The sequence below is a fragment of the Octopus sinensis genome, linkage group LG18 (assembly GCF_006345805.1).
Source record: "Octopus sinensis linkage group LG18, ASM634580v1, whole genome shotgun sequence".
Classification (NCBI taxonomy): Eukaryota; Metazoa; Mollusca; class Cephalopoda; order Octopoda; family Octopodidae; genus Octopus; species Octopus sinensis.
Window position 1 is genome coordinate 23,475,024 of NC_043014.1, and position 19,481 is coordinate 23,494,504.

Consider the following 19,481-nt stretch of genomic DNA (forward strand, 5'->3'; position numbering starts at 1 on the left):
CACAGCCACACCTACAACTGTGTATATATCTAAAAAACTAAAGGAGTAATTACTTTTCAAAATAACATGTTTCTATTGGATGCAAATGACTGATCAATAATATGGAAAGAATATGTAAACATTTATGTGAGTCAAATGAAATTAACTGACAGTATAAATAGTCTATACTTGCAAAAACACACATATAAGTATTATTACAAGATATGTAGTATAAGAAGGTCTTTATCAGAAATAAGATGTTGTAAATGATCAAAATATAAATTTAAATGGAAATAATAATTAAAACTTAAAATCAAAATAAGAGCAAATGAGTGTGATGAAAAAATAAATAAATGAAAGAATGAATAACTTTAAAATAAACTTGCTATAAGAGTGTGGAGGAATTTTGCAACTATTGACAATAATATAAGAGAAAGAAAAGAGATATATGTAGACGATAAGAATAAAGGGAAGAATGAAAAAAAATTGTAGTGTGGTAAAGCATCTGAAATGAGGAGATACACATAACCGTCACTTAGCGGTTCGGCAAAAGAGACCGATAGAATAAGTACTGGGCTTACAAAGAATAAGTCCCGGGGTCGATTTGCTCAACTAAAGGCGGTGCTCCAGCATGGTCGCAGTCAAATGACAGAAACAAGTAAAAGAGTATATATGTGGAAAATATGTAACATCATAAGAGAGAGGTGATTGCAACTAGAAAGGAATAATAGTACAGGAAATTAGACAGCCAGCAGTCACAGGCATAATTTATATAATAATTATCATCATTGAGTTTCATGCTTGCATGAGTCAGATAGAATTTTGTTGGGGTAAATTTTCTATGGCCAGATGCTCTCCTTGTTGCCAACCTTCCTCTGCAATATTTCCCCATGACCAGACATGGAAGATTGGAAGGAAAGTACATTGCTTGCATGGCAGTGATACTTGTTTATGATGTGATGTCAATGCAAGGACACAGTAACCCACACACACACACACGTGTGTGTGTGTGTGTGATAATCTGTATAAGTATGGGTTTATAAAATGTGCATGATGAGATATCCTTAAAATAAAAATTAATAAAAGCTGGTTTATATTGAAAAAAATGTATATATCTATGAGTGTATACAGAGTGTGCATGCATATATATGTTAAACACACAGGCAGTAAAAAGGAGATCATAACAAGATGAGGTAGTTTGAATTTTAAACTATACTTAGGTATAGCTAAAAAATATTTATGTGCATGAATGTTTACATACAAGCAAACATTGTATGCGTGTGTATCATCCAACATGCCTTTTTCCATGCTGACATGGGTCGGACAGTTTGATACGATCCCCTGAGCTCCAGGGCCAGATCAATTTCCAGTGTCAGCTTAGACATAGTTTCTGTTGCTGGATGCCCTTCCTAACACCAACCACTTTACAGGGTGTACCGGGTGCTCTTTTTCTAGCCACCCTCACTAGTGAGATTGCCAAGTAACTTCTCAGATGAGAAAAGAATGGGAAAAAGAAAAGAAACCCTCTTGACTAATTGGGTAAGGAAGAATTTAAAAGAGGCCAGTGGTTTTATGCTAGGTTTTGAAATGCTAAAGTATGATAGAGGGACAAGTACAGGTGTCTTGCAATACAAGAGATACATGGCTGCACTACATTACATAAGACGGGGAGAGGGTATAGTTTCATAACAGTGTGAGGGGAGAGTAATAGATGGATAGAGGTGGGGCTAGTGGTCAATGTAGTGAGGGATAAGCAAGGGTCGAGATGCATTTGTTAGGAAATTCCAATGTGAAGATGAAGTTGAAAGAAATATGTGGCTCAGGAATCAAGGTAGATCAGAAGGGAGAGCAATGAGATGCAAAGTATTGGAACTGTGGAGAGGGAGATGTAGAGGCTATTATAGATGGTGTTGTGATGGCAGATATGAGAGGTGTTTTGATAGTGAATAGCAGAGGAGAGTGCTTCACTGAAAATAGTCTTGAAAGGGATAATGATCCTTTCTACTGAAGGCACAAGGCCTGAAATTTGTGAGGCAGGGACTAGTCAATTACATCAATTCCAGTCATTCACAGGTACTTAATTTATCAACCCCGAAGGATGAAAGGCAAAGTCAGCCACAGCAGAATTTGAACTCAGAATGTGAAGACAGACAAAAAATGCTGCTAAGCATTTTGCCTGGCAAACTAATGATTCTGCAAGCTCGTTGCCTTCTAGGAAGGGATAATAATGCAAATGAGAAGTAGAAGTTCCAGGATTTGGGAATGTAACTGGAAGTGCAAGCCAAGTAGTGCCAAAGTTAGAGGAGTGATGGGTGTTAGGGGATGAAAGTAGGAAATACAAGCATAACCAGGGTGGTTTTAAGACATCATTTTTGGTGGGAATGTATGGGTCTTGTGCACAGTGAATTGCCAATCTACTCTGTTCTTTGTAATCTTCCCATAAGGCTCTGCTCTTGAGATCAGCTTTCACTACTTCATCCCATGTCTTCCTAGGTCTCCTCTCTTCCACAAGTTCTATCCACTTTATGTGTGACACTTATTTACACAACTGTCTTCATCCATACACATCACATGACCAAACCACTGCAATATTCCCTCTTGCACACTACATCTGATTCTTCTTATGACCACTTTTTCTCTCAATACATTTGCACTTTGTTGCATAGGCACGCTCATATTGAACATCCAACAAAGCATACTAGTTTCATTTCTCTCTAGTCTTCCCATATCCTCTGCATTCAGGACTCATATCTTACTACTCAGTAGTGCTGCTGTTCATACACAAGCATCAAACAATCTGCCTTTAACTCTGAGAGAGAGACCTCTTGTTGCCAACAGAGGTAATAGCTCTCTGAACTATTCTTATTCTAGTAACTATACTTTCAGAATATCCTCCTCCACTGTTAATTATGTTACCTAGGTAATAGAAACTATTCACTACCTCTAGGGGGCCTGCAGGGCATTTGAAAAAAATTTGTTTCTCTATTATCTTTCATGTTTATGGCTTCCATGTATCTTCTGCATACAAACACTACTTTCTCTATTAACCTTCCTATTATTCCACTACACTTTTTATGTGTCCATAGCTTGCACTGGGCATACCATTTGAAATTTCTTCCTACACCTTTACCACATAGCAAGCTGAACCATTTACTTGAAGGGAGTGATGTCCTCTTCATTTTTCTGCTTACTAGAACTTCAGATTTGCTAAGTTAATTTTAAGGCACTTTGATTCCACACCTGGAATTTCTTTTTTAATCCTGTTTCTAATACTGCTTTGAAAAGGAAATCATCAGCATATAGTTATTTTCAAAAGCAGCTGTACTTCAAATTCCTCTGTAGTAGCCCCTCCTGAGAATTAGGTACTGGTGAACTCCAACCTCTATTCTAAATCCTTTGATTTTACTCATGGCTAATTCTCATCTTACTGATAGCACCTCTGTATATTACTTGTATAGCTTTCACAAGCCATTTGTCTATCCCTTGCTTCCTCAGAGACTGCCATATTACAGAGTGAGGAACTCTGTTGAAGGTTATCTCCAGGTCAACAAATGCCAAGTGCAATGGTTTATTTTTAGCTAAATACTTCTGCTTTTGTCATACTAAGATGGCATCAGTAATACTTCTCAACAGAAAACCAAACTGCATCTTATCTAGTCTAATTCTGTTCCTAATTCTCATCTGGTCTAATTCTATTTCTAATTAATTGGGTTATAACTCTCTCCATAGCTTTCATGACCTACTCCAGCAATTTGTAACCTCTTGCTCACAGCATCTTGATTTTTCTCTGGTACACTGCCTTACAATCCAGAATACTTCATGCCACTAAGCCTCATGCTGCAGAACATTACCATATCTCCTTTCTGCAATGTAAACTTGTCATCTAGCTGTTTTTTCTAGCTACCTGGTATATTTCTCTGCTACCCCCATTCTTTCAATCCTGTCTCTGCATTTAGTTCTGTCTATCTTGCAGTTCTGCTACCATGTCACCCTTCGTCTGACCAGGACTTTGCACCAGCTACTAGGTTTATAGCTCTCAGTAGGTTGTCTCATAGGAACTTCCATTTGTTCTCTATGCTATACATCTCTAGTTCTTCCTTTTCATCAAAAGCTTCCTCTGGGACAGGTATCACCAAACTATGGCCCACAAGGTCAGTTCATCCAGCTCTCTGTACCTTTTGTGTAAGTACTTGCAATGAGAGTTCATTTGCTTCTAGTATGGCATCAGCATTTGGAACAACTGATGTCTGTGAGCAAACATTTTCAATAATGAAGTATGTGAAGTCAGCACATCGAACAAGGTTGGCTGATGAACATTTGAAAGCAATTCTCTTGGTTGGATGCAGCAATTCCAAAGCAAATATTGATGATATCTTCAAAGCTAAACACCAGTTTCACAAATCTCACTAACCTTTTTTGCTGCTTAGTTTGTGAGATTCAGATAATGTTGGTTATCTTTATTCTTTGTGTATTCATTGTATTGTATTGAACTAAAAGGTTATGCAGTCTGCACTCATTCTCTCAATTATCTGACCCACCATATAAAAAGTTTGGTGTCACCCCTGCTCTAGGATATCTCTAAATTTCTGGCTGTTTGAAGGGTCTTTGAGTTTCCATATCTTTCTTTTCCAGACTGGTTTATTTTACTGAATCCTTCTAGTCTTATGTCACTCACTTATATTGTTGTACATTCCTTGCTTGGGAGAGACTTTGCATTTACAAGCATCTGTCTGTCCCATATTCAGAGGAGTCAATCTGGTTTGTGTGCCCACCAGATCAGGTGGTTGGCAGGTTTCCTGAAGTTAGCCTTGCTCCCTCTTCATTTCTAAAACCAAAACTGTAACCCTCATGCATACCATGAAATCCATTTGTGGTGTCTGTGTGTTTTCTAATGTATTTAACAAGGTGTGTGTTGTTGGTGTCAATGGCTGTGAGGTGTGTGTTTTGCATAGCCCAACATGTCCATTGAAGTCACCAGCCATAAACAAATTTCTGTCATTTGTCATTGAGGCAGTCTTCAAAAGGACTAAAAATGGCTCTTCTGTTCATCTGCCAACCCATATTATGGAGCATATATAGAGATAAATGTAACTTCTGATTTATTTAAGACTAGCTTCATCTTACCTTATCCTACCACTCATTCTTACTCCCTCAGTTACTTTATCTACTCATTTTTCTGACAAAAATATACCTACACCATCCACCCTGTTGCTACTACACAATCAAAAGAATTTGAACCTCTGTTCTTGCTCATGTAGCTGAAGCTCCCCTCCATCTTACCTCTTGCACACAGCACATGCCTGCTTCAGCATTTCAGTTCTCTCTCTCTGTCCTTTCTTTCATTGTACCAGCATTGATGGTACTGGTCCTAAATTTTTGTCTTGGAAGGAAGACTTGGAAAATAGTTCTTGGACAGTTATCAGCACCAGAAAACAGATTTGTGTGAACCTTTGGCAGAGGACTTTAGTACAGGGCTAAATTACTAAATGAATTACGATTTTCTCAATCCCACAAACCATCTAAGACAAGCACCAGCAAGGAGTGAAGGAGGGGGCTAGATTTCAGGTTTGCCAGAAGAGAGGAGACAGTACATAGCAAGGACTAATATCTACATTTGTTACCACACACACACACATCCTGCATACATAAATACGTGTACACATACATGTATACAACTCACATAGCCATGCATGCATGTAAGCTTGTGGTAGCAAAAGGGAGTACACCAAAATATCATATACATACGTAAAGAAGAAAGAGTGCATAATGAGTTGTCTGTGAACTCAGTTCATGTACATTTCAATCAAATGTTATGGGGTGGGGCAGAGAATGGGGAAAGTGGGGACAGAAAGTTCCAGGCTGCTGTTAACTCTATGAGACCCTATTGAAATTATAGTTCATCTTTAGCGATGTTTTTGTAATGTATGTGTGCATAATGCAATTAAATCAACTTGTTTTCAAATATTACCTACCTTATTTTTCACATGTGTGTCAGAAGATTTACTCTCTTTCTCTTTATGTGTATAAGTCTATTCCTTCTGTGATCTTAACAAACAACAGTATATAGCATAATTTTCCAAGTGTAAATTATATTACATTTTTGACCTTTGTCTAATAAGATGAAATGGATCACATGTACTCCATTGTAATTTACCTGGTAATGGATCACATGTACTCCATTGTAATTTACCCAGTAATTCATATTTACATTAATGATGTATCTGAAACAATGTATTGTTGAAACAGCCATAATGAAGGAATAAATGTAATACCATAACTACCATCCTTGGACTGAGCATGAGTGCTCAATACTGCATTGGTGGATAATGATTCTTGTTTATTTGTCTCCATCCAAGATGGAGACAAACACCAATATTCCTTGTGGCAGGCCTGATAATTGTTATGGGATTTCTCTCTTAACATGAAACCAATGGTAGCTTTAATCCTTTAGTATTTAAACCAACCGTATCCATCTCAAATATTCTACTTGTTTTATGTTCAAATGGGCCAGATTTAGCCTCTCACTCTACAATGTTATTCTAAAAATAAACAAACCCATCATCATAATCTTGAAGCCACAAGATAATGCATTATTAATTCAAAACAATGTGAATAAATAAGTCTTACATTTGACAGAGTAATCTGAATGCTAAAGGGTTAACTCAGAAATAAAGTATTTTGATTAATTGACTCTACAATGATTTAGCACAACTGACAAGATGATGAATGTACAACTGGAAATTTTACATCTTTCTCTAATGTGTTTTGTATTGTTCTTGTTGTTTTCAAAACTGTACAGATTTCATGGGAAATAACTTCATAAACAATTGATTTGTCAAATTCGTTGTCTTAACAAAACACTTCCTGACTGTTTATTGTAAATCAGACTAAAATACACCACCTGGTCTTCATTCATGTATGTATGTATGTACGTACTTAAAAAAAAAAAACATGAAAAAGCTAGGTATGTTATTCTGGAATATTTTTATTGTCTTAGTGTACATTTCACAGACCTCAACTTTTTATATATGCTATCAATTGACAGTTATAAATAAAGTTTTATTGATATTATTATTATTGTTGTTGTTGTTGATATTAATATTGCATTTCATCCTTCCAGAGGTTGATAAAGTACCAGTTAAGTACTAGAGTTGATCTAATCAACTTATTCCTCAAATATTCATTCTTTCACCAATGTGTTCTCTTGTACATATATGAGTAACTATTATTATTATTATTGTTGTCAGCAAAGTAAGACATGTTTTGAGTGCTCCGTAAGTTGGGATTTTGTTGTGACTTTTTGAAGACTTTTGACTGTTTTGTTTGTCTTTTTGTTTTCTGAACCCCTTTTGGTGTGCAGAAGGGGTTCTTTTGTTGAAAGTTCACCTCAAGATCAACTACCCCAAATATAAAGAGATGCGAAGAAAGCTGCAAGCGACTGCAGAAGCAGGGCACCTCCAGCACAGCAGCAGCAGAAACCAACCCCATTACCAACAGCAGCTGCAACACCACCTCCAGGGCACCAACAACAACAGAGGGAGTACCACCATCAGCCAGAGTAACACCACCAGCTGGTGTACCACAACCACTAGCCAGAGTACCTCCACCAACACCAGTCAGAGTACCACTACCACCAGTTGGAGTACCACCACTACCACCAGTTGGAGTACCACCACTACCACCAGTAGCAGTACTGTATCAGTAGCAGCAGCCAGAAATTAACCCCAGCAAAATGAAGAGCCAGAGAATATCCTTCCCGACCAAAACAACTCGAACTGTTCAAGTACTGCGGTCGAGAAGGGGGAGTGGCAAACAGTTCCCCCTAAAAAAGAAAAAGAAAGACAAGAGAAGAAAAGAGGGGGCAGTGCAAACAGGAGGAAATTCCCAACGGCAGCAACATGCACGTACAGCAACCAACAACAACAACACAGTACAGAGCACAAACAGACTATGTGAAGCACACACTTCACAGCCATCGACACTGACAACACACACTTTGTTAAATACATCAGAGAACACAACACCGCACATAAAGATTTTAAAACTAAAGCATGACACCTACAACACATTAAAAATTAACTTTCCAAATGTTGTCGGGTCATTTCAAAACACATTTTCTAAAAGACCATCTAAAAACCTCATGGAAACGCCCACAACAAAGACGACAGTGTCACCCCTGCCAGATAACAATGGTAAGAAGAGCTCTTCTCCATTACAATCAGAATAGGTTATATAAATGTCAGGGGCTTTGGCTTGCCCCGGAAACAAGGTCACCTTCTAAATGCTGCTGTCCCTTAGTGTAGATGTTGCAGCCATTAGTGAATCTAGACTATCCGACCCATAGGACCTCATCACCTTTTCCGGTGGCAATGAGATTTTTCTATCTCTGAGTTGGCCAGGAAGGCAGTCTTCCTGGATCCAGAAGGCAAGTTGGTGGTCTTAGATGTGAACAGCAGTGATGGCAGTGCTTTCAGACTGGAGGCCGCCTATGCTCCAACAGGGGCAGGGCGATCTGATTACTTCAAGCCTCTGGAGGTTTTCCTGGGAACGTCTCGGACTTTAGTATTAGTAGGGGATTGGAACGCTCTCTTAGATGGACGTTTCAATTGCGTGGGAGTATCTGATAGGAGAGGAGGGTGCAAAAGCCTCAAAAACCTGCTCACATGTTTTCAGTCGTCCAACAGGTACCAACTAGTTTACACAAATGTGGATTTGGACAAACTGCATCAGGTCACCTAGATCGTATCTAGATAGGGTATTCTGTAGGCCAGCAGACAAGGATAGCATAGGTTATCCACAATTTCACATGGTTGGCTACACAGACCACAAATTTGTGATCTGCACAGTCAACTTAGATAGGCTTCATTGATAGGGTCCCGGCTACTGGAAGCTGAACACATTGTTAACAGCAAGGCAAGCTTACAGAGACCAGATTAGCAAATTAGTTAAGCAGATGATGACGGGGGCAATTGTCAACAACAACTGGTGGTTTGCTCTTAAAAGGGCAATTAGAGTAGAATCAATTAGGTTTAGCAAGGCATTAGCAGTAGAGAGAAATAGAATAGAGGGAGATTTCCTTAGAACTTTTTGATGAGGCACTTAGGACAGGCATCACAACTGACATGTTGGCAGCGAGAGTGGCTCTCGACCAAACATTTCTTTATGCAATTATCTTCATCTATATGCATCACATAACCACAGTCTTCTCTCTTGCACACTACATTTCATGCCTCTTACACCCAATTTTTCTCTCAACACATTTTCACTCTGTCATACATTCTGACATTGCACATCCATCAGTTTCAGTCATTGCTAAATTAATTCAAAAGCTCTTTAATTCCAGGCCTTGCTCCCATACCTGAAATTTCTTCTCTAATTTTACTATAGATCCATCTGTAAGAAACAGGTCTTAGTATAGAGAAGCTCTTATAGGCAATCCATTTTAAGTAATTCTGTTATGGGCTATGATAAACAAGAAGGGGGCTAAGAACCACACCTCAGTGAACTCCTACTTGCACACTAAATTCATTGCTATTCTCGGTGCTGACTTTTACCTTACTGAGAGCATCCTTGTACATGGCTTGGGTAACTCTCTCCTGCCACTTATTTATCCCTAGCTTCCACAGTGACCATCAGATGAAGGAGTGAGGGACCCTGTCAAAGACTTTATCCATATCAATGAATAGAGGTTTATTTTTGATTAAATGCTTCTTCTGCAGTTGTCTAATTAAGAAGATAGCATCAGAAGTGCTTCTCTCTGGCACAAAACCAAACTGCATCTCATCTATGCTAATTCTCTTCATAATTAATTGAGCCATAACCCTTTCCCTTACTTACATTAGGCCAATGACTGACAAGTATATGTGTAAGTATATGTGTCTGTCAGTATATATACAAAAATTTTTGGAAATTTTTGTCAGAATCATAATCTCCGTATTTTTCCGCATATTTTGAAAAAAAAAATTCTGAAAAAGTTTTAAAAATGAAGGAAATGGGAGAGGGAATGGTAATTTAAAAATGCTGATTTTTGCCAATTTTTTTGCAGATTCGTATCCTCCGTAGCCGGTAAGCTTATCGATAAGGACAAACATTTTTAACTTACCAGTAACAATTTTTACCCAATTTTTTAACCAAACAAAAACTTCGATTCAATACATACAGGAAATAATAAACTAGTTCAGGGGAGACAATTCCCATAAAACAGTTCAAGGGAAAAAACTGTGTTTATATTTTTTTTATTTGACAATGAAAGTTATTTTATTAGAGTCGTTACATATTCAACAGACTCACGATCAAAGGGTTTACACTCCTAACGATTTCGTCGTTTCTAAGAAGGGAAAATTTGAGGGAAAATTCGCGGTTAATACAAAGATCTTCACCCGTTAACAACAAAAAAAAAAAACAGCCTGTTGGGTGTTAACAACTGTGTAGAAAACGAATATGACAAAATAAAAAATGTGTGCAAACGAACCTGGTAGGGTGGGGAGAGGAGTTTCAAAAAATTCACTTTATAATCATAATATATGCCGTTTGAAAGATATTTCTATAAAATTTCATTGAAAAGTTATGAGGGAAAAACTCGGATTTTGTGAATTTTTCGAAGTCCTCTCCCCACCATCCCGTTGCTTTACGCGCATATTTTTTTTTCACATTCGTTTCCTACACATTGTTTTACACCCATTCCAATATTTGGGGGGTGATTTTTATTGGATCTTTTCGGTTTGAACGGCAGTTTGTAACATAATTTCTAGGTAACTAAAACATTTTAAACTTCGTATACTGGTAGAATGTGTTTATAAAACATCTTTTTCTCTTGGCTTTATTGAGAAAATTCTATAGTTTGTAAGATATTTGTTGTTTTTCTTCAATTTCTGCAATTTCAACCAATCAATGACGTCTATTGAGGTGAAAACATTCTGTGCCGTATGAATATGTCCCTCGTTTAAGAAACAGATTGGGTTTATTTACATTTGTGAAGAAAAAAAGATACCCTTCCCCCACCCTTAACCCTAACCCTAAATCTAAAATAGATTGAAATGCTAGGGCCATAATTATGGGTGACAATTTCGTACGACACCGCTAGAAATAAATCCCATTTTCCGTAGCGGTGTCGTATGAAATTGTCACCCATAATTATAACCCTAGTATCGAGGGGTGGGGGGGGGGAAGAGTATCTTTTTTTCTTCAGAAATGTAAATAAACTCAATCTGTTTCTTAAATGAGGGACATATTCATACAGCACAGTATGTTTTCACCTCAATAGACGTCATTGATTGGTTGAAATTGCAGAAATTGAAGAAAAAACAACAAATATCATACAAACTATAGAATTTTCTCAATAAAGCCAAGAGAAAATTATGTTTTATAAACACATTCTACCAGTATACGAAGTTTAAAAGTGTTTAGTTACGTGGAAATTATTTTAAAAAACTGCTGTTCAAACCAAAAAGATCCATATACTTTTATATACATATATATATAAGTTCTTTATTCTCTTGGCAAGATACCTATTCTTAACCTTCACGATGAATGCAACTTCTCTTGTATTCATAGGACTAAATTTGTATTCTCAAAATACCGATATAATATAATTTAAAAATCAACATAATTTTAACCCCAGCTTTATGTATGGATATATATTTGCCCTTACATTAATATTCATATATATCTTATCCCTGCATTAATATTCATCTATATCTTATATATTAACTTATTTATCCCTATTAAATTTAATCTAAATTCTATGGTCAACCCAATTTATCTAACTTTTACCAGGTGTGTGTGTGTAAGTTATATGGATTTATGGTCTCCATTCTCTAATTCTTTTCAATATTAACTAACATAATTATTTACCTTTAATAAGTTCTCAATTCAGGATATAATATTAATTTATCAGATATATGTTCTGATTTCCACATACATTATGTAAAATACTCTTTGGTTTTAACCTGGGTTAATTCCTTATTTTTTATCTTTTATCCTAATCTGTATTGATAATAACATTTTATTCCACAAAATTTCTTATTTTCCTACGTTATATTTATTATACCTTGCATTTATCACTGTCATGTATTGTTAGTACATCCTTTAAATAGCATAATAATTCTTTGTTAGGTTTAAAATTAACTATTATTTTATTATTTTATTGCATTTATTGTATTTTGTCTTATTTGATTTAATTTACTTTTCTTATTCCTTCACCTTTATATAATTACATTTTGCATGTAAGTTAATCTACCTAGTTGAATGTATGTTATGTCTTGTAATATACTCTGATTAGTTTATTTGATTTAATTTACTTAACTTCTTTCATATTCTTTCTTTGTATAAAATTACATTTTGCATGTAATGTTGATCTACCAAATTAAATAAATGCTGTGTAATATAACATCAATAATATTAATATGCCAATTTGTTTTTTGTATGTACCTGACATGTTTGTCATGCTTAAGAAAAAGAAATTGAACTAAAATTGATCCCTGGTTATTAAAGGCCCAACCATGCGCACACACACAAACACACACGCATGCACACATTTGTTTTAGGTCTTCTACCCTTGTGAATTTGACCATACACCAGATAACTTGTTAAGGCTTATGTTCCAAAATTTAAATTTTGAATTTGTTTTAATTATAACATTACACCTCAGCTAAAAAGCATCTTTTGGCTTCTGAATACAACCTTTTCTTTCTCTTTCTATATTTTTCGTTAAGTTAAAATTTCTCTATTTTGGTCAAGATTTTTCCAATTTCTCTTTTCTTGTATCAAGTAATGGACAAAAGCATTTAAAAGAAAAATTAAATTCACAGGGCCAAACAAAATCAAATATATTGATTCTATTTTTTTCCTTTTTCATAATACAAGGGATTAGTATGAGAGAGATTTAGCTGTTATTTCTAGAAAATTGAACAACCACACAGAGTTGTTCAATTGGCTCATTTGTTGATGTGTACAAGTAAGCAAAAGTTAAAACACACACACACACTCATATATATATATATATAATAAAGGGTTAATTGCAATAAGTTGCTCAAAACCACATACCGAAAATATTAGAAATGGCAGCCAAATAGGTCACCATTTCTCCTACTAGTAAAAAAGTCTCCACAAACAACCAGAATTTGCAACCCGTATATGGTAAAGAGAAAGAAAATAACGAAATCACAGCCTATTTGGATTAATTATAGACGAAATTTGTTTCTTTATTATAATTAATATAATCCTTACCAAATATGGTCTTTTCCATACCAATAAAACTACTAGGTGAAATTTATTAATTTTATTAAATTAATTATATTTCACCCTTTTTGTATATATATATATATATATATATATATATATATATATATTTGAATGTATGTGTGTGTGTATGCAATAAGTATCGCATGGTGGAAATAATTGCAACTTTCTAATTTGCTAAGTTAGAATTTCTCTGTTTTGCACAGGATTTTTCCAATTTCTTTTTCCTTGTATCAAGCGATTGATGAAAGCATTTAAAAAAATCAAATCCATAGAGCCAAGCAAAATCAAAAATATTAATTGTATTTTTTCCCTTTACTTTTTACTTTCCTACAATATAATCAATTACCATATCCTATATACAATGTCCTTGCATATTAGGTGAGTATTTCAGAAAAGTTTTCACCTTTTAATCAAAAACTGTCTAATACATTTGTATATGTTTTTCAGTTGAAACACTCTGAATCATTTTGGAGATTTGTTGATTAATAACAAGTATTAAAATATGGATAATCGCATGAGGGATGCAGCATATCCTACAGCATAGGAGGGAAAGAAATCAGCACAAGATAGAATAAATGAGCCAGAACCAAAGAGAAGTGTATTTTCAAAATAAGATAGAGATCAACAGAATCGAGAACATGAATCAAGAGCAACAGTAGCTGTACTTAGAAAATATGAGAAACAGAAGTGGATCTCTCTCAGCATACCAGCAAAACATAAAATCGCACCAGCTAGCATCACCACCACCTCCAAGCCCATCATATATATATATATAATATATATATATATATATATATATATATATATATATTCCACAACATCCTCAATACGCTGCACCCATCTATCAATTTCACAATAGATACCAGCCACAACGAACTTCCCTTCCTAGACATCAACATCAAAATACACAACTCCATCGTCACAACAGACATCCACTACAAAAAAACTGACACACATCAATACTTAAATTTCCACTCCTGCCACCCATCCCACACAAAAAGAAACATCCCATATAGTATGGCACGACGAATATGTAGCATAGTAACTGATTCACAAATACGATTAATAAGACTAGATGAACTCAAAAGCTTCCTCCTAGAGCAAAAATACCCCCTTAAACTAATAGAAAATGGAATCACAAGAGCATTAAAACTAGACATCACACAACTCAGGACACCCAAAACAAAAAACAAAGAAAACACTATCCCTTTTATAAACACACACAACCCTGGAGTTACCAACATCTTCCAAACCATACATTCAAACCTACCAATAGCCTTACAGAGCCCCAAAATGAAAAACATATTAAACAAATATAGCATAAAAAACAGTAGACGACAGGACAAAAACCTAAAAAAACACCTAACAAGAGCGAAATTCTCTTCAGAAACTAAAACGGAATTCTTTGCAAAAGAGTGCGGAGATGGTAGATGTGGGACCTGCAGCAACCCCACCTACAAATACATAGAGAGCAACAGAGAGATAAGATTTAAAAATGGTGTCATATTCAAAGTAAATGCAGATATGAACTGCAAGACGCAGAACGTCATATACTGCATAACCTGCCCCACATGCAAGGAGAATTACGTAGGAGAAACTGGTAATTCTTTGTGCCAGCGAGCCAGGATCCACCGACAACATATTCGGCAGGAAGAACTACGCAAAATACCACTAAGCACACACCTAGCTACATGTGGAGAAGGAAAATTTAAGATATTTCCCTTCTACAAGTGTCCGAAGAATGACACCCCCTTCAGGAGGAATATGGAAAAACATTTCATAGCTAAGTTCTCCCCCAAATAAATGGCTGAAACTTTACTCAACATACATTGAAGGAAAAATCTGTGTGTGTGTAGATGTGTGTATTGCCTGTTATATACATCATATTATATTATTATCTTTATAATTCACTTCCATCTTTACCCTTTAATTGTCACTTTAGTTTTAACTTTCCTATGACATACAACTTTCAAGATGGTATAATTTGGTTGTTCATTTTGAACCGATAAAAAGGTTTTTTCAAATATTTTATGTATAAGTCTGTGTGTGTGTATATATATGTGTTGGTATAAATATCAACACACAAAAATATTTTTTCTTCTCCACTTCCTCCCTTATTTTTATTTTATTTTATTTTTTATTTTTTTATTTTTTATTCTTTATATTTTTATTTATTCTTTATATTTTTTTATTTTATTTTTTATTTTTTGTTTTTATTTTATTTTATTTTATTTTTTTATTTTTTTAATTTTTTATTTTTATTATTATTATTTTTATTTTCCCTTTTCTCTTTTTGTCTCTCTCCCCTTCTCCAAACACACAGACACACACACACACACATACACACACACACACACACACACACAAAAACACACACAGACACACAGAGACACACACACACACACACACCTCCACAGAATGATCATAGAAAGTGTGACCCCAAATGACATTTGCCAGGCCAACCTATGCACAACACACACTCAGTGACATTGAAATGGACAGCCAAAGTTCTTATAAAACCACAGGGGGTCCAGCAGACCAACGGAAATAACACTTCTTCACTCTCAGATATAAATGCGCACACACACACACACACACGCACACACACACACACACACACACACACATACACACATATTTTCTCTCTGCCTCACTTCCTCCTCAACCACTACTACGAAACTATAAAAAGGTTCAAACTACCCACAACTGATTTGATTTGAAAACCCACTAGAATGGGAGCAAGCGCTAATCCGAATGATATGATATATATGTAAAAAATGTAATATATAAATAAATATCTACAAATATGAACCATCTGATCTGATTACCTCAATTTTTCTAATATATATATATATATATATATATATCTACATCTATCACTAGATATCTATATATAAATATATCTATACTTATAAATTTGACAGGGGTGATTCTTTCTTTTCTTGGAATTCATGGTCAAACAGCTGGGTGGAATTGCATGAAAAATTACACAAATGTGTAGAATGATCCAGTGGTGATGCTGGGCTTTGCATTTTTTTCATAGCTCCCATGGTTACCGAGATAATCTACTATAATATACTCTCGTGTTTATGAATGAGAAAGGAAGGTGTGATGTCATATTTCTTTAATAGCTCCTATGGCTACCGAGATATTCTACTATAATAATACTCGTCTTTATGAATGAGAAAGGAAGAAGTGATAGATGAATAAGGAAGGAAGGGGTGATGTCATATTTTTTCATAGCTTCCATGGTTACCGAGATAATCTACTATAATAATACTCTTGTGTTTATGAATGAGAAAGGAAGGGGTGAGCGTTTCAACTCTGAATATATGCATGTGTATGTAAAAGGGGGAGGGGTATGTGAATGTGTGTGTGTTTGTGTGCGCGCTCAATGGAAATGAGATGGGTCGTCTTTCTTTGCTTAGCATTTAGGTTTACTTTTTCATTTGGTTGAAACTTTTCCAGGTGTCCCCGTTATCTGAACATCTCCCCAGCTGAACTCTCAGTCCTTCGATGTCACTGATGCCGCACTGACATCATCATAAAACCGGCTGACAAGGGTGGAGCTGTGGTGATGTGGCGCACAGACCTCTACAAGGCCGAAGCCCTCTGCCCTCTAACCCCACGACCAGCTACCAACAGACTGTGTCCTCCACTATCCATGACCTTATCTTTTCTTCTTGCCTCCCCCACCACCTCAACCTCATTGTCCACACCCCTTGCACCCCCACTGTTTACTTCCTCCCAAAAATCCACAAACCTAACAACTCTGGCCACCCCATCGTCTCCGCCTGCAACTGCCCCAACAAACTCATCCCCAGATATCTTGACCATGTCCTTGCCCCCCTAGTGGCTTCCCTCCCCTCTCACATCCATGATACCAACCACGTGCTTCGTTTGTTCAACTCTTTCTCCTTCCCTCCTGGCCCCTCTAAACTTCTCTTCACTCTCGACATCCAGAGCCTTTACATGGTGATCCCTCACGAGGGGCTGCGTGCACTCCAACATTTCCTTGACCTTCGACCCAACCCCCAACCCGACACATCCACACTCATTTGTCTGGCTGAACTTGTCCTCTCACTCAACTGCTTCTCATTCACTGGTGATTTCTACCAGCAGTCTTAGGGGTCGCCATGGGAACAAGAATGGGCCCCAACTATGCAAACCTGTTCGTTGGCTACGCTGAGGCCCAAATATTCTCAATTTCCCTGGTCACACTCCCGAACTATATGGCCATTACATTGACGACTGTATCAGTGCGACCTCACTCTCTTGCAAACATCTGGACTCCTCCTCTTTTGTCAAATCTTTCCATCCTGCCCTCCACTTCTCCTGTACAATCACATCACCAACTCCTTCACCTGCACTTCTACCAATGTCATCTATTGCATCACCTGCTCTCTCTGCCCTTCTCTGACCAGTTCGCAGAACACCTCCGAGACATCTGACTCAGCAATGATACCCCGGATGGCACCATTTCCACTCTACCGGTCACTCTTTGCAACATCTGTCTGTGTTCGGATTGTCCTTGTACAGGGGCCATCCGGACTCCAGTTTGCACCATGAACAGGGATTAATCTTCTTTCTTCACTCCTTTGCACCAAATAGGCTCAACTCTCCTCCCATCTTCATCTAACCTCCTCGCCTTGCCTCTCTCCCCCTCATACCTACTTTTTTCCACCCACCTCTCCTCTCTTGCTCCGATTCCTACTTCTCTTCACTCCTACCCACCTTTTCCTTCCCCCTTCTTTCGTAACCCCACCTCACCCCTATGCATTCCAACCCCACTTTCCCTATCCCTCCCATCCACCCCACCCTTACACCCACTCCCACATACCCCACCTCTACCCCCACCTTCAGTCTAACCCACGCCCCACCCTTGCTTTCCACTCTTGCCTCCCTCACCTCCCAACACCATCACACTACTACACCATACCACATTTCACATCACAGCACCATGCACAGACCACTTCCCAGCCCCACACCTTAAAACCTACACATATAAACATCAAGGTCACCAGCCCTCTTCCAAACACACATACTCTCTTATACACACACATACGCACCTTCGTTTTGGGATCACTACTACTTTATTATCTCCCTTTCTTCCAAGCTCTCCTGTGTGACCCTTCTGTCCGGCATTCGCCATAATAGATCACTAGCCACTACATATTCTTTATTTTCTCTCTTTGTTTCTTTCTGTGTTCCTTACTGTGGAAGAGCATAGGCTCGAAACGTTAAAGACTTTTTCACTTCTCAAGCATCAAACTAATACATCTGTTTGTTGTCTACACCACCTGTCTACGTCTTTTGTTTTTTTGTGAATTCTCCCTATCTATATATATAAATGTATATACATATATATATGTATATATATAAATATATATCTATATATATATATATCTATAATATATATAAAATTGAGTTTGTGTGTGTGTAGACATGTTTTTTATAGAAATCCACATTCAATGTCTAATTGACCTCAAATTTTATACATAAAGTCCATAAGGTCAGAGCTAGGTCATAGCAAAGAAATTACCCCAGTGATCTGCACGCATGATAGGGGGCATAGACATAAAGTTACGTTATGCGCACGTTGCTGAACTTTTGTTCATGCCTTAATTGCTCCGTTTTACACGTTAATGTGTTATTTTGGCGGGAGAGAGCAAAATGGCTCATGCACCAACACGTTTTGCACCTCTAGCTACCCTTTTGACACATTTTGTGGCCCAGTAAATGAAGCACTTACCCTTTCTTTGCCAGGCTTCAATGTAATGCTACCTTAAAAAAACCCAGTTGCCAAACGTTTAGTCATTACATTGTTACACTTTTTACTTTGAATAAAGACAGCAAAAGAACCCATGTTCCTTACTTTTTGCAAGTTCCAATGCGTAACATTGAGCAATAGGCTTTCTTAGTCAAGGGCCCAAGTGGTGGTTCATTGTAAAAAATCATGTCAAAGCTTTTGAAGTCCTGTTACTGCTTGCAATAGCTTGCCCATTAATCATACCCACGCCTTAGTTGAGAGACAACAAGGCACACATCATCACCCTATTGACACTCACCTTATTGACACTCTTTTGGCTGTTATGAAATTATAAATGGTGGAGATTCCGGGTATCGAACTCAGGTCCTATAATGATGTTTGACAATAAAGTAAACAGGAAAAACTGTTTTCATGCTGCACTGTAAGGGTGAAGTCCATTGTTGAATGGGGGACGCTATAATTATTAGCCCCAGAAACTATGACGAATTAG

At 36.9% G+C, this 19,481-nt stretch overlaps 1 long non-coding RNA gene across 1 annotated transcript in view; it reads left to right on the top strand.

The window, feature by feature from the left end:
- Positions 1–6,929, top strand: part of LOC118766919 — a 7,658-nt gene extending 729 nt beyond the window's left edge. Inside the window, exons 1-2 of the long non-coding RNA XR_005002825.1 lie at positions 1–4,852; positions 4,932–6,929. The exon at positions 1–4,852 is cut by the window's left edge and continues 729 nt beyond it. This is a non-coding gene — a long non-coding RNA (uncharacterized LOC118766919). The remainder of the gene's footprint in view (positions 4,853–4,931) is intronic.
- The last annotated feature ends 12,552 nt before the right edge of the window (positions 6,930–19,481 follow it).